Source organism: Coptis chinensis, chromosome 4, assembly GCF_015680905.1.
Source record: "Coptis chinensis isolate HL-2020 chromosome 4, ASM1568090v1, whole genome shotgun sequence".
NCBI lineage: Eukaryota > Viridiplantae > Streptophyta > Magnoliopsida > Ranunculales > Ranunculaceae > Coptis > Coptis chinensis.
In genome coordinates, this window is record NC_141459.1 from 89,427,275 (window position 1) to 89,444,255 (window position 16,981).

The following is a 16,981-nucleotide window of genomic DNA, read 5'->3' on the forward strand; positions in this document are numbered from 1 at the left end:
TCAACTGGGGTGATAGCCATTATGTCTTATAGTCTATTCAAAACAAAATATCATATTGATAAGTCAAAGTAGTGAACCCATTCAGCCTTTATCCCACCTACTAGGACCATCATGTTAAACCCTTTTGAGCTATACATCAAACATTTTCCTTCTTAAACCCTTTTACCCAACTCCAAACAAGGAGTATATCCTAAAAACCTTTATTAGCCATACCTATATGTTTCTGAGAATGCGAAGGGCACAAGGAGGAAGAAAGAGCACAAAATGAAGATTACAAGGAAATACCATAGAGATACAATGAGAACCATCATTTTGTTCTAAAATAAAAAAGTTAGTGGAAAACAAACATATCCAGTACTAATCAAGGATATACCACTGAGCAAGAAAATAAATAGAAAAAGAAAAATAAAAAGAAGAAGTTGAGTAGAATTGATGGGGAAGCCAATACAAAGGAAAAAAATTCTCTACAATACAAAAATTGAAGACATTTTCTAAGAAAGAAGCAAAACCCTTAGTGTTCTTCAGAAACCCTTTGAATCATTTTTACCTTTCTTTCATAAACCAATCCCAAGCCAAGCTATAACCCATGACTTATCACTACAGTATGATACGAAGTCTAGAATAGGTGAGAGGATGCTAAAGCGATGGACCCGACACTTCATATGTGATTGACATTCTTTCCATAAGACTACTTTCATCCATAAATCTGTTTTTCAAGGTAGTATGTGGGATGTTGGTATTCCTTATTCTTTTCCCCATATATATGAGGTAAAAATAGTAGACCATCTTCTGAGAGATATTCTTTTTTGAGAGTATGACCGGTGATGATTGAAAATCAAGATTATCTATCTAAAGGTAAAGTAGGGATTCCATTTCTTAGATAGGAGAGTATAGGAGATTGACTAAGTACACACATAGGCCTTGATCAAGAGTTCTGTCAATTTTTACTATCTCCAAGAATAATCTTTGAATCTTTACAACAATGAAGTTAGCAATGGAGACCTGTCTATTGGATTGAGCATTACGTTGCTAAGGAATTTCTCTCTCTGAAAAATACTATCATTCTTGAACATGCTATTGATTGATTTTGTGGGTATATCACCTGAAAACCTTCATGAGACTATAACTTGTCCTTTTTGGGGAACTTAAAGGTTTAAAGTCTTGTTGCATATAGTAAATGCAATCGCAGTGCTTGCAAAAGTGAGTTAGGATTTTTGTTTTTGTTATTAGGTAGTGATTTCGATCACTTATCTATTTTTTTTTTTTAATCTTATTTGCTAAGAGACTAGCAAAAAACTAGTTGGGGGTTATGACAAGTGCTCAAAATGTGTATTTTAACCCTCAATTATACCTCTTGTTTAGCCCTCTTAGTGGACTAATAGTGCTTGTAAGTTATATTTTATGACTTTATAAGTGAAAAAAATAGTTTTGTAGAATATTAGAGTAAAAAGAGAAAAACATGATCTATTTGGAGCATTAAAAGATCATATAGAGCTTATGGATTATTATGGATAAGGCCCAAGGTTTATAAAATTATGAAAAAAATAGACTTGGACCTATTTTAAAGTTTATTTGGGACCCCAAGGCATTAGACTTATTAATTGGATCAAAGCCCACAAAGATGGAGCTTTTTAGAAATCTTGTTAGATGCCAAAGACATTGATAAAGAATTCGACCACAAGTACTCCAACAAACATTGCATTGTTATATACTGTAGCGTAGAGCTCATCATGATGATCGTTTTGATAGGTCACATGTCTCAAACGGAATTCCGGTTCAAAAGGTACAGAGTTTACAAGATTTGCATCCCGCGCTGAAAAAGTCAATGCGTCCCAAACGCATGGAATTGCACTAGCCCGTGCGTCCAAACGCACGGAAACAGCAAAATCCTAATTTTGGCTCAAACAAAGGTCAAAGTCGGTTGGGACTTGGTCAAAGTCGATAGAATAGAAAATTGGACCTAAAAACTAATGTTTTATATGCTTCTAGACCTCATTGTAACCCATATAAATAGAACACTTCAGTGCCACTTGTAATTGTCAATTCACATTATTCTTGTCTCCAGAACTTGATTCTTTGGTTCATGGTGTTTTCCAATCAGGTTAGTTCTTTATGTTTGTTTAGTTATTAGTTATATTGCCTAGATTAGGGGATGGGGTATAGATTAAGATTTTTATTTATTGCAATTGAATATAATGTTAGAAAAGAGTTTTATTTATTGTAATTGAATATTATACTACTATTCTCTACTTTTCTTCTAGTTGTGTAGTGTTCTAGAGTAAGAGTATTCCTTGTGTTTGCCTTAGATTGTGAATCATTGAATAGTTGCCCAAGCACACATAAAAAGAAAGAGGATATTAATAACACATACATAAGAATAACATATAAATAGAAATAATTCTTTAAAAATGTTTAACCCAAGAAGACATCAACATTTGTTTGATTGCCCGATTGTAGTCTATTTGTGAGAACAACATGAAGCAAAAGGTCCTTGAATCAAAAGTACTAGTGGATTTGAATCTCTTGAATCTCTCTAATTCATTCTCTCTTTATTTCTAATTCTTAGCTTTAGTTTAATTAGATAGTTTAGTTTAATTCATAATCTTTACTACAATAGTTTTTAATCCCTCGACACCCCTTTCCACTCTCGTCCTTCATAAATGATACAAGTCAGAAGCGAATTGATACCCTACTCATCCTTTACTCATTGAGGGATATTAGGTTTTGATCTTGTGTGGTTTTGACCAGCGACACTCATCATCCATCATCATCCATATTCTCTTCCCATCTCCATTCCATTCATAAAAACCACGCAGTGTTAGTGCCTAGGTAATTAAGTTCTTGTGACACTTGCTAAATTAACACACAACACACTACTCAAGCCTACCTGTGTGGCCTAATGCACAAAAACGGTTGGCCTTTTATTCCCTAATTTTGATTGGGATTCATCTTAGGAACTGATCATGTCATCGTCTGAGGTCAGCTTGATAATTGCTACTCTTTGTGGGATGCTATAGAGAAAATTGGGCTTTAACATGTTTAGGAAAATTTTGAAGTAATTAATTCCTGCCCATTTTTTTTTCATTCATCGAACCATATAAAATTGGGACTCCAACCGAGAGGAAATTCATAACAGTGAGATGGCAGAAAAGTCTGTATGCCAACTGAAGAGGGTGGACTTAGTCTTCGAAAGCTCAGGGACATCAACCTCGCCATGCTTATGAAACTTGCATGGAACTTACTGAATGAGAAAAGTGATTGGTCGGTGTACATGAATGGGAAATATAAGAACAGTGCGGGTGGATGGTCAAGTTACAAGAGATCAACTGTATGGACCGGTATACAATGGACACTCTAAGAAATGGATACTCATTAAGGATGGATCAGTGAGAAGGGTGATAGAATCAACATATGGGGACTAGATTATTGGAAATTATATCCAACATAAGAAAGCCTTAGAGAAATTTAAACCTCCTCTTAGTGCTTGCGATGGACATCGATCAATTGCAATAGCCTGATAAAGCTAGAGAGGATAGTAGAGTATGGAGGCAATCTTACAATGGAATCTTTTCTGTAGGATCGGCATATGAAGCTATAAGAAAGAGGGAAAATGCATTGTGATAAACGGTAATTTCATTTCAGGTTTTATCCTTTTAAGTCCGAAGTCCGCAGTCTAAAGTTCAAAGTCCGTAAACGTCCATTTAGTCAAGTTACCTTACTCACGAGGGTTGGTAGGATAGGTTGAGTAAGGGATCGTCCATACCTTAGGGCTAGGCAAGGATCACAACTGGATTTACAACTTTCAGTGAGTAGGATTTTAGGTTATTTCTTAGGTTTAGAGAAATTAATGGCAATGCAAGTAACATAAAATAATAACAATGATTTCTACGTAAAATAAATAGGGATAAAGATACAGGGGAAAGGTTAACCGTACTTATGCAACAATCAATTTTAACAATTAAAGTACCATATCACTACAGTTCTAATCCGTCTCGAGTTCATAGACAAACCCGAGACGGCGTCGAGTATCGATCCCTAATGAGATGCACGCATAAATGAGCTCATCTCACTAGCATAAGGAGTTGAACTAATATTCCGATCCATCTCTGGAATATCATTTCAGCTCTTGGTTCAATTCTATATCAGCTGGACAAATCAGAGAGCTAACGGCCACCATAGGGTCTCGCGCGAGACACTTTGGGTCTCTCACGAGATTGTTTTGGAGCATTAACACTCCAAACTTGGACAGTCTCAATCATTTTGGGACCGGATGCATAATCTGCACCTAATTCCAAAGTAGTGATTCTAGAACATTAAAGTGTCAATTCGGATCCTCACATGAGCATCATTAACCCTCCCCCTTGGGAGGATTTAGCTCATGGTCATTGGATGATTAATTGATCTTATTGTATATACTAAACAAGAAAATAAAGAACAGGGATTCAACTTGAATAAAATTGAGTTTTATAAAAGTGAGTACTTACAGTACTTGATGTTTCAAAAGAAAAGATAAGCTACTGGAAGGAAAAAGCAACAACACGTACTGGAAATGAAACTAATACACGAATATAAAGCTAAGTCCTAAAGTCTCAAAACAAGGTAAGGTCCCCTTCTCATATATATATATGAAACCCCCCTTCATGTGAAACCTCCCTTTATTTGTTTTGTTTTTTTTCACTTTGCAACAATCCAAACTTTTATTACAAAGTTTGTCTTTACTTACTTTAATTTGTTTTTGTTTTTTTCTTCATTTGCAACATCAAATCATGCATGGATTTTTGTTTTGTCTTTTTCCCATTTGCAAGGTGGCACACAAGTGTCTTGCCACTTGTCGATGTATGCTGACTCATCATGTCTTGTGAGCAGTGGGTCCACGTGCTGTGTCCAATGGCGGCTCAAATTTTGGCATTTTTACAACTTTTTGTCTTTGCATAGAACTCGTCGCCCTAGTCGTTCTGGCAGTTCACTTTCCGAACTTGACATCCAGGTTTGAAAGATGTGAGCTTAAGAAGTTTGCTGCTTCTTTACACGTGGACCCGTTCTGCACTGGTTTTATCCCTTTGGAATCTTCGGCTCTAGTCAGGCTATGTTGGCTTCACTGGGGCTAAGTGGGAAGACTTCGAGTATGCACAATATTCCCGTACTTTGATGCATGTTTTATCATTATATTTACGTTAATTGCGAAAACCTGCAAAAGCATGAAAATATAATTATTTCATGATTATTAAACACATAATTAACCGAAATGCTATGTCTTTACGGGGTTTAATATTGCAGTTTCGGGTGCTTATCATGCTGCCATGGACCAAATTTCTTTGGTTTGCAAAGGTGTTGCCAAGAACCTTGGGGATGGGATAGAAAATTCTACATGGTGCTATGCATACAGACGACAAGTTGAGGGGTAAGAATGTTAAAGTGGTGTCAAGATGTTGCATTTGTATCTCGGCTGAAGAAACCCAAGATCACATCCTTTTCAAATGTAGCTTTGCACATAAATGTTGGCAAATCATTGCCAACCATATGCACCACCACATCAAGATCGTAAATAGAGAAGATATGTTTACAAAATGCAAAAATGAGAGCCCACTTCTATAGGATCTATGGAGGGTAGCTTCTATTACTTGCTTAGTTGCAATATGGAGGAATAGAAATGGTGTCCTATATAGCAACAAGAAGTCTAGCATCAGTGCAATTTCAAGTACTGGTAGCAGTTTGAAGAGCCTTTGACAGATCAAAGAAACATATGTAGGACTCTAGTCATGACTTAAAAGTGCTACACTCATGGAAATTACCACCCAAACTGAGGAAATCACATAAATATTTGAGTGTTATTAGGCATCACCTCCAATCAACGTGATCAAAGTAAATAATGCAGATGTTTGCTCAAGAGGTAACCCAAGTAACTCAGGATGGGGCACTCTACTCAGAGACAGTAATGGCAACGTTATTGGGGCATACATAGGAGGTTTGGGCATTGCCATGAACTTCATTGTTGAGAGTTTTGCAATTTTTGAGGGCATCTCCAAAGCAGTGGAATTGGGATGGAAACAGATATGGGTGGAATCAAACTCCACTACGGCAGTTGCTTCATTTCAAAATGGCTAGGTCCAATGGCAAGTTCTAGTGGCATGGGATAGAGTAAAGAGCTTACCTAACTGGATCATAGTGACAAGTACTTGGTGTGAGGCCAATTTTGGGGCGAACACTTGTTCCAAAGAAGCGGCCAACTTGGCCAAAGGAGAGAAGAAGTGGTGGGTCGGCAAACCAACTTTCTTGCGTAGAATAGAGGACACGAACACCACCTACTATAGATTTGTAAATTGATCTCAGTATCTTATGTGGTAGTGAACTATCAATCTTATCCATTCATTATACTATGTATCTTTTTCTTATTAATACAATTATCCTTAACAAAAAAAATCAACTTGGTTTTCTACCTGTAACTTGTCACTGTAAGTGATTACATAAGTATTTATAAATAAAACAAATTCAGAGTTGCACTTTCGAAACCTTTCTAACAATATGTAGGTAAAGGGTAGTGGTAGTACCTAGTGTTTTTCATACGCAAAAAGAATCTTTCATAAGCCGAAGCCATCTTTGTTGCATGAACATAGACAATGCATATTCCTTGCACGCCATTCCCTTTCTATGTAATACTGCAGGCCGCCTCTTACTGCTCTCTGCAATGCCTCTACGAATGATCCCACATTTGGAGAGAATGTATAGCCAAATTCTGCATTAATGACTACTATATGTTAAATTGTCAATTTCTCCTTAAGTTCATACTTATGTGAATGGTCAATTCTATTAATATATTAGAGTAAGCTCGAGGACACTCAAATATGTCAACACTCCCCCTCAACGAGACATGCTGAAAATACACAGGTAAAAGGACTTGACATCTTCACCTGGCAGGAGTTAAACCTGAGACCTCTTAGAAACCAGAGGTTCTGATACCATGTTAAATTATCAATTTCTCCATAAGCTGGAACTTAAAGTCTCTAATTCTATTAATATATTAGAGACTCATCTATATCAACACTCTCCCTCAACGGGACACACTGAAAATACACAGGTAGAATGACTGGACATCTTCACTTGACAAGAGTTGAACCCGAGACACACCAGTGGCTCTAATACCATGTTAAATTGCCAATTTCTCTATAAGCTCGAACTTATGTGAAGGCCGGGTTAATTCTATTTAATATATTAGAGTAGGCTCGGGAACACTCATATATGTCAACACTGTGTTTGGATACTTAGGCGTTAACACCGGCTTCCCACATTGCATTGCTTCCATTAACGTCAAATCCAATCCTTGTGGCCTTAGTGTAGGATTTACAAATACGTTGAACGCATTATAAATCTCTGCTAATTGATGGTTCCAGTACACCTAGTACCTTCACATTTGGTCCTAATTTAACATAACGCCTTCCCCATGGACCTGTACAAGCTACTAGTAAGTACACACCAAGGTAGTTCTAATCGAATTATTGATGAGAAGGCCTGATAGAGAAGTGGGTGTTCTTTGTCCCTAACCAAACACCCCGCTACACCCATTATTACACTTGCATTGCTAGGAACACCATGGCGTTTCCTAAAGCAAATATCATCATCTGGCCGGTTACGCACAAACTTCATCTAATCAACCCCATTTAGTATTACATGAACATTTCTCTGGGAAAGTTGGTACACATTTGGTATTCAACTTTTTACCTTTTTCTTTGTTAGAGATTTGAATATCTTCTTTGGTGAAAGTGCGAATTCAAAGATTTTCCTTACTCACGATCTTCGTGTTCATATAGTTTGGAGTAAGGATTCGAACCAACCTAAATTCTAGGACCACTTACAACTTGGTTTTTGCTCTTTTAGGGAACTAGTGAGTAAGTTTAAATATGATTATATTAATACTAAATATTTGGTTTCTTTACTACACAAAAATTAAAAACATTAAGTTAGGAAATCATGCAACTAAGACACAATAAAATTTTACTAAAACAAAAGTAGAGAGTTAATTCTCCTTATGTGAAGATTACTTTTGTTATTTGATTTTTATAAGTGCATTAAAATCTTTCTAGAACTCATAGACAAGTTCTACTAAAAGAAAACTTGATCCCTAACAAATATGACTCATCTCTAAGCTCATACATGCTAACATGTAGAACCAAGCAATAACTTATCTCTAATCTCATCACTTGATCCCTAACTAGACTCTACACCAACTATCATTTTGGGATAGGATGTAGGCCTAGTTGTTCTTCCTAAACACTTACTAAACCAAATAACAAGACTTTTCCCTCACATGAGTGTTTTTAACTCCCCACAAAGGGAATATTTAGCTCATGATCCTTGGGCTAAAAATAAAACAAGTGTGGAATGTAAAAAGAGAGAGAGAGAACAAAAGGAAGAAACTATCTATTTATAAACTCATTTGCATGAAGAAGTGAGAATTTTTCAAGAGGAACACAAGGTTTCCTCCATTAAAACTATTACAAGCTTTTGTTTCCAAAACCAAAAACTAAATAAAAACTAAAGCTAAGGAACTAAAATAATACATGGTAAAGAAAAAGAAGTCAAGGGAGTAAATGGATTGTCCCCTCTTGTTTTGTTTTCTTCTCCATTTGAGAGAAATCTCATTTCCTCCCACGTGAAACACCAAACCACATTTACTTCATTTTTATCCACCACATTAAAACAAAGTGACACCTTGCCCTTTTTTTTTCACTATTAACACCTAATCTAATTAATTACATGCAAGGTGTCAACTTTGCACCAATAATTTGGCATTTTTGTCTTGACATGCTCCATGATTGATGACTCATCAAATCTTGCGGGCTCGTATAGTGGGTCCACGTGCAATCCAGTGGCAGTCCGGTTTTTTGGCAATTTTACAACTTCCCGCCTATGCGTAAAGTTCATCGCCCTGATTGTCTGAGCAGCTCACTTGTCGCATTCGGAATCCTAGTTCAAGAGATAAGAGCTTCGGAAGTTTGATGCTTCTGTGCGGATTTGTTGGGCTTTACATGGCTTTGGAAGAATTCATATATACGTCGTTCCCCATGCTTTAACGTAGGTTTAACCAATATTTTTATGTTTACTGCGAATACCTGCAAAAGTACGAAAATATATTTATTTCATGATTATTAAACACATAATTAACCAAATTTATATGTCTCAATGGGGTTTCATATTACAGTTTTGGGTGCTTATCAATGTTAACAAGAACTTCACCGACGCTATTACTAATACATATATGTTGTGTATAGCTAGAAAAGAATTTGATTTCCTCCACATGTTGAGGCATTAATGCATCACGAATTGAAGCTCGTTATCGATATGTTCCATTTGCAAGTCCTTGTATGTCTAATAGTATCTCTTGGAACTATTTGGAGTGCATAATTTCATACCTTATACCATGCCATGTTACAACCACATTAGGCACCGTTTTGGCACGCCAATGTGGCAGTGATGAGACACTCTCTGTATGAACATAATCGAATGATTTGCCGATATTTTCATTATTAAAGATCTTGAATGCTAGTGAACAGTTGACATAACCATGATAATTGGTTGCAAAGTGGACATGAAGATTGCCATTATGGATGTCTGAATGAGGTTGCTTATCCGATGGCACAGTGAATTTTACAGATCTTAGTAAACAATTAAAGGTTTATTAATTGTTCAAGTACACATTGTTTTCCTTATTTTAGTGCATTTTCACCACTCACCATTGATGCCGGATTTCATATACACAACTTCTAAGAATTTGTTTATGAGTTACACATAGCCAACTATTAACACCGTACCATCTTAAAGTTGTACGAAACTTATTCCAAAAATATACTTATTGTTAAGTAAACAAGAAAATCATTTTTTTAAAAAAAAAATTTTAAGATGGGGTTAGGCAGACCCCTACCTGCATTAATCAACTAAATCTTACATATATGGTACCCGCTGCATCCTCCTCGACAATTTTAAATAAATCTTTCTCTAGAGGAGGACCAACATGCAAAATATCCCTTACATGGGAACAAGAGAGTCCTGCAAGGTGATCTGCGACTCGATTGGTCTCCCGATATACATGTACAAAAATACAGCTTATAAAGTTGGACGACAGTTCTAAGATATGTGTTAGCACATCGAGACAGTTCCAAGGAGGCTTAGCCAGTTTTGTTATCATTTGGATTGCTAAAAGCGAGTCTGACGCTACATCTACATTCTCAAAACCTATCTCTATGCATCGCCAAATTAACCTCAATAGCTTTCAGCTCCTGGACTAGGACTGATCGCTTACCACCACTACCAGAAAACGCTGTCAGAACTTCACCCTTGCAGTTCCTGATTGCTCCACCATGCCCTGTGCCTTCTCATATCAATGACCCATCCATATTCAGCTTATTTCGATCTTGTTACGGCGGTATCCATTGGCAATCTTTGTTGTGTCTCTCTTTGGAACTTGGCGTGGATGCCGATGCTTTGAGCCAACCTTCTAGCCTTCGGTTGTGTCCTCCATTTCCAATACTTGTACCTGAATGTAGGTTTTCATCTTCCTTAGGACTCTTCTCAAAACCACCGATGCGCCGCTTTCGATTTTGAAACCTTCGGCGCATTTCGCTCTTTCCAGATTTCATCAACGGCGCCAAATGAAGCTCTTATATATTTCAGCCACCCAACTTGAGCCCCTACATAATCTCAGGATAAACGACCACTCTCTATTGGAATTCCTTCTATCCGTAACTATATCCAACAACTCTTTGATTCCATTGATGATCTCGTGAGAGAACATGCACTCGAAGAAGAGGTGATTTGAGTACTCCCTACTTTGCTGACACAAGCAACAAGAAGAGTGAGAGATTATCTTCTTTTGTACTAACTTTGTCTTGGGTAGATAGACTGTTGGAAAACAATTGCCAACAAGTGAGCGAATGCCGAGGGACTACCCGTCGACCCCATACCGATCTCGCCACTTTACTTTTTCCCTTTGTCTACTCGGTAGCTTGATATGCACCGTTTTGATGTGAACGACCCACTATGATGAGGAAGCCACACCACTTTCGGTCTCTAGCAAGATGGTGATTCACTGGTGTGTTCGGGATATCCCTCTCGAGGTATGTGAGACTGCAACTCATACCTTTGTGCTATTCCACTCTCCATTTGTCACGAGTTCCTTCTTTTGTTGCATTGAGAGGTGGCGAATTTCTACTCTTGCTTGAACATTGTTCAGTAAAGGGCTACTATCGCACCAAATATCATGCCAGAGGAGCGTATCTTCGCCATTTGCGATCGAGTATCTAATCAGCTTTCTTGCTTTTCTTCGACACTTCAAGATGTTTCTCCATGACCATGAACAATCAGCTGGAATCGGCATGGTCCACAAGTATTTACTTCTTAACTGATTCTCCCAAATCCAATTGACCCAAACACTGCTGTCTTTACTTGCTATCTTAAACAGTAACCCACACTGAGCACCCTTATTCCATATTTTCACGTTCATTATGCCTAAGCCACCCTCCTCCTTTTTTTAGCAGATAGTGCTCAAACTTGCTTGATGCACGCATCTCTTTGCTACGTCCCTCCGGAGAAAAGTGGCACATATCTTCTCCACTTGTTCAAGGACCATTATCGGTGAGAATGAGCGTTTGAGCCCAATAGATGTTTAGAGAACTCAAGACCCGGCGAATCAATTGTAGTCGACCTGCATGGGATAAAAGTTTCGCTTTCCAGTCCTTGATTCTACCAGTTATTCTCTCGATCAAAGGTTGACATTCTTTGATACCCAGTCGATCAGAAAAAAGTGGGAGCCCGAGATATCTCACTGGCGGTTTCACTAATTCCAGCCCCAGTAACTAAGCCAATACTGTTGCTTCTTGTTGCTCCATGGCACCCGTCATGATTGTAGTCTTTTGGGAATTAATTCTAGGCCAGACGTTTCACTAAAGATCTGTAAACATTCCTTGAGAGCTACAATAGAACTTACTTCCCCTTTGCATAAAATGAGAACATTATCGCGAAGGCCAAATGCATCAACAAGGATCTCTTGCATCTTGAATGGTAGTGCATGAGATTTGAAGCAATGCTCTCCCTGATTACAATACCCAGAATTTCATGACAATCACAAATAGGTATGGCGACATGGGGTCACCCTGTCTCAATCCTCTCCCTCCAGCAAAAAACCCTTCAGGCGACCCATTCACCAAGACAGAATAGAATGGCGAGCTAATGCACATATGGATCCATCGGTGCATATTCAGGGGGAATCCAAATCTCTCCAGTAGGTAGAGAATTGATTGCCAGCTGACCGTATCATATGCCTTCCTGATATCTAGTTTGATAGAACATCTGGGCATACCATGTTTTCTATTGTACCCTATTAACACTTCATGCGCCATAAGGATGTTGTCTTGTATAGATCTACTTGGGATAAAAGCAGACTGATTCTCATGAACAAGATCAAAAATCACCAATTGCATTCTAGAAGTGATTACTTTGGATATACACTTGTATATCGTGTTGCACAGTGCAATGGGGCGAAAATCTTCCACTCTTGTAGGGTTGCTCACTTGGGAATGAGACACAGGAAAGTAGCATTTATACCCCACGGCATCTTAAAGTTTCTGAAGACATTCTGGACTGCCTTTTTGACATCTTCTCCCACTACTTCCCAGCACTGTTTGAAGAAAAATGGATTAAACCCATCAGGTCCCGACACTTTGTTATTCTCCATGTCAAACATTGCCTTTCTTATCTTCATCCCCATCACCTCAGTATCTAAAACATCACACAGGGTTGCTTTTATAATGTTCTGAACTTTCAACTCCATGAAGAACTCTCTTTCCTAACTAGTGCTGCTGTAGTGCCCAACATCCTTGTGAAGTGGCCAACAATGATCTTTGCCACTTCTGCCTGTCCATGGACTGTCTCCCCATTTTCATTGACAATAGTCCATATACCTTTCTTAGCTATTTTTTCCTTCAGTGAATTGAAAAAATAACTTGTGCATCTATCGCCATCAATCATCCATTTCTCCTAAGATTTCTGGTCCATATCAATCGCTTCTGCTCTAGCGAGGTGCCACTTCTGCCTGTCCATGGACTGTCTCCCCATTTTCATTGACAATAGTCCATATACCTTTCTTAGCTATTTTTTCCTTCAGTGAATTGAACAAATAACTTGTGCATCTATCGCCATCAATCATCCATTTCTCCTCAGATTTCTGGTCCATATCAATCGCTTCTGCTCTAGCGAGATTGATATAATTCAGCATGGACTCCCTTTCTGCCTCTCCTAGCTTGATGTCGTCAGACTTGTGTTGGAGCAAAACTTGAGCATCTTGTAGTTTTTGCCTTGCTACATTTACTCGCTCATGTAGATTGGAGAAATTTCTCCGAGCCCATGTTCGAATCCTTTCCTTTAGAAGCTTGAGTTTCTGCATCAACTTGTACATCGGATTATTAACGATTTCTGTTCCCCAGACTTCCTCTAGCATAATCGTAAACTCTGTCTGATAAACCCAAAAATTGCGAAATCTGAAAGGGGTGGGTTTTTTAGAGAAGTCATTCCAAGTTAGGAGCATAGGTGAGTGATCTGAGACCCCTTGCTGGCAAAAATTCAGCTAACTCTTGTGGGTAGCGAGTTAGCCACAAAATATTAACCAGGCATCTGTCTATCCTCGACATGACTCTGGCTGTTCCAATGGACTTATTCCACCAAGTATAAAAGAATCCCGTAGATTTGATGTCCGACAGCCCCGCATTCTGAAGACATATCTTAAAATCAGCCACTTCATTCGGATGCATTGGTTCTCCCCTGAACCTTTCGTCTGCAGTCAGAATGTTATTGAAATCACCTGTTATGCACCATGGTTACTGTATCAATTTTTGTATGTCTATCACCTCATTCCACAACTTTATCCTTTCTTGTAGATAGTTACTCGCATATACCACTGTGAGTAAAAAATCTTCAGCCTCTGGAAGATAGGTAACCCTACAATGTATAAACTGTTCTGAAACTGTTAAAAGAACCACTTTGACAACATTCGGATCCTAGCAAACCCAACTTCTACCTGCCTGGCTCCTGCCATAGTTATTAATATGCTCCCAGGAAGGGCAGCAAATATTTCTTATGATATCATACTTCGGATACTTAACTTTCGTTTCCAGTAATCCAAAGATACACAGCTTCTTATCTACCCTCACCTTATTCATTTCCTTTGCTTTTAATAGATCATTAGCGCCCCTCACATTCCAAATACAAATAGGGCCTATCATTTAGAACTTTGGGTGTTTGTTTTTTGAACCCTTGGGACGCCCCCTGTTCTTCTTTCCTTTTTTTTTTCCCTTTCCACTTGATCCCTTGGTATTCTTTCCTTGATTCTTTGTCTCTATTCCATTCCTTGGAGTAACCGGAGGTTGTAATTCAGCCAGTGGAATATTGTTCTTATCCTTAAAGTAGATGGTTTCATCCTCTGATGGCTCCTCGTCCTCTAAGTCCCCATTTCTAGTGGCTTCCTGGAGATTGTTATACTCATTCTGTTCTAGATCATAGTGCATCAGAGGATTCGAGTTAGTCTGCATATTATCACTCTGCCTTTCCTCCACATACGGAACTAATGCCGCAAACATATTACTCTGACACATTTCAGTATCACTATCGCTCTCATAAGCATGTGCATTCCCTATGGCTACTTCTGGGACATCTGCTGATGCTATCACTACTTCCATCTCTGAGCCCTCAATTCTATCTAGAACCATGTTTGTTGCATTTACTACCACCTCAAAACCCTCTACCAGTTGGGTTGTCTCTTCCGTATCCACTATTCCCTCAGCATGCTCAGCCATCATTTATATCTCATCAGTTCTCCTTAGAACCCCTTCACTCTCAACTGCTATTGCATTCAAACATAAATCATCCATTGAGACCTCATTAGGATTTCCTATTGTGTTGTCCACTCCCTCAGCATAGCCTGTTTCCGCTCTCCTGGTTATGACTGCAGCATCGTTATGCCCTCTGTTAACTTCCCCTATCTCATTTATACTGTTTCTAATGGCATCCACCTCCACATTAGTAGTCTCCCAAACTTCCACCCGAGAATCTATCCTTTGATTATTGCCCTCACGAAGCATCCATCATCTTGTGTCCAAATCTCTTACAAAGATCACAGAGTTTTGGAATCCACCCATATTCCACTGAAATTTTCCTTATATCCTCACCTCCCATATTGATATCAAATGTCTCAGGTAACTCTGAGGCAATTTCTACCAAAACACAAACTCTAGCATACAAGAGTCTTTTCCTAGTTGCTGTAGCTTCATCCATTCTTTGGGGGTCGCCTATTCGACTGGCTAAGAATCCCAGCCCTTCCCTAGTCCATAACTCCTTTGGCACATTGTACAGGTTTACCCAAATTGGTATTGCTTTCACTGTACTCTTTCTCTTCTCAATATCCTGTGTCCACTGGGTAACTATGAAGCATTTCCCTGCAATATAAATAGGAGAATTTTCCAATACTTTCCTCTTATCTTCCTCATTGGAAAACTTAAAGTAAAACAATTCAGAATCCGCAACCATCTCGTAATCACCCTTTGTTTTCCATTTTTTTTTCAAGGCTTCCTTTACAACCGGATATGGCAGCCTTTGCTCCAGGAAAAAACCCACCACATAATCTCTCCACACATTCAATCCTTTCCATCGCAGATCAAAAGGTACTTGGGTAACACCCTCTATCATATCAAGATCAAATCTTTGGAGAGCTATATCAGGTGGACTGACCTTATCTCCCTGAAAAAGAGAACTCCAGCTCGTAGCTGAGTTGGCTGGGGGTTTGGCTGAGAATTTTGCTCTCTATTGTTCACCATAGATGGATTATTACCTTGCTCTCTAGAGGATTGATTCACAACATTTGGGATTTGTAGCATCAGAAAAATCTGTAAATTGTCCAACTGAGTACCCATCTTGGTCTCAGCTCACAAATGCTAGCTTAGTTTCTACTTCTTTCTCTGAACTCACACTGTGTGCAGTGGAGGATTTTACCAGTAAAAGAAGGAACCTTGAAAAGAGATGGATAAGAGAGGGAAACTTGAAAAAGTTTTGCTAAAAGAGGAAGGAAAGGTGTGTACACGATCACGAAGCCACTTAAGTAATATTACTACCAAGACCCCAACAAAAGGTCCCCATTGTCAATACTCCCAGAACCTTAGCAAAAATTTTTTTTGCTAAGGGTAATTGTATTAAAAAGAAAATTTTGGAAGTACAAAGAATAGATATGATTGATAGTCAATCACTATCTCAAAGCTCAGCTTACAAATCTATAGTACGTGGTGTTCATATCCTCAATTCTATGCACGAATGTAGGCCTGCCATCCCACCACTTCTTCTCTCCCTTTGCTAAGTGTGCTGCTTGTTTGGAACAGATGTTCGCACCAAAGTTAACCTCACGCCAAGTGTTAGTCACAATGATCCATTCCGCGAGCCCTTTCACTTTGTCCCAAGCTGCTCGAATCTGCCAATGTACCTGATCATTTTGAAAAGATTTGACAGCCGCAAGAGAGTCGGATTCCACCCAGATATGTTTACATCCCAGTTCCACCGCTTTTGAAATTCCATCCACTATCGCAAAACTCTCCGCTATAAAGTTAGTAGTAATGCCCGGACCTCAAATATATGCACCAATAACCTTGCGGTCTTTGTCTCAAGAAGCGTGCCCCAACCTGAAATTCGGATTACCTCGTGGAATGCCATCGGCGTTCACTTTAATCATGGTGCTTGGGAGGTGCTACCCAATAGCATTCAAGTATGCATGGAGCCCTCCTTAGCTTTGCGGTAACTTCGGGCCTTGAACTTCAAGTCTCGGTGGAATTGTTCATGTGTTTCTTCGATCGGTCATATGCTCTTTTGACCGCTCCTCGAACTTGAAACATGATGAGCTTATGCTCGACTTCTTGCCGCCATATAAGACCCCATTTCTATTTCTCCAAACAAAGCA

At 38.7% G+C, this 16,981-nt stretch overlaps 1 pseudogene; it reads right to left on the reverse strand.

Annotated features, from left to right (window-relative positions):
• Window positions 1-6,514: 6,514 nt before the first annotated feature.
• Window positions 6,515-10,610, reverse strand: LOC147505510 (uncharacterized; annotated as a pseudogene).
• Between the last annotated feature and the right edge of the window lie 6,371 nt (window positions 10,611-16,981).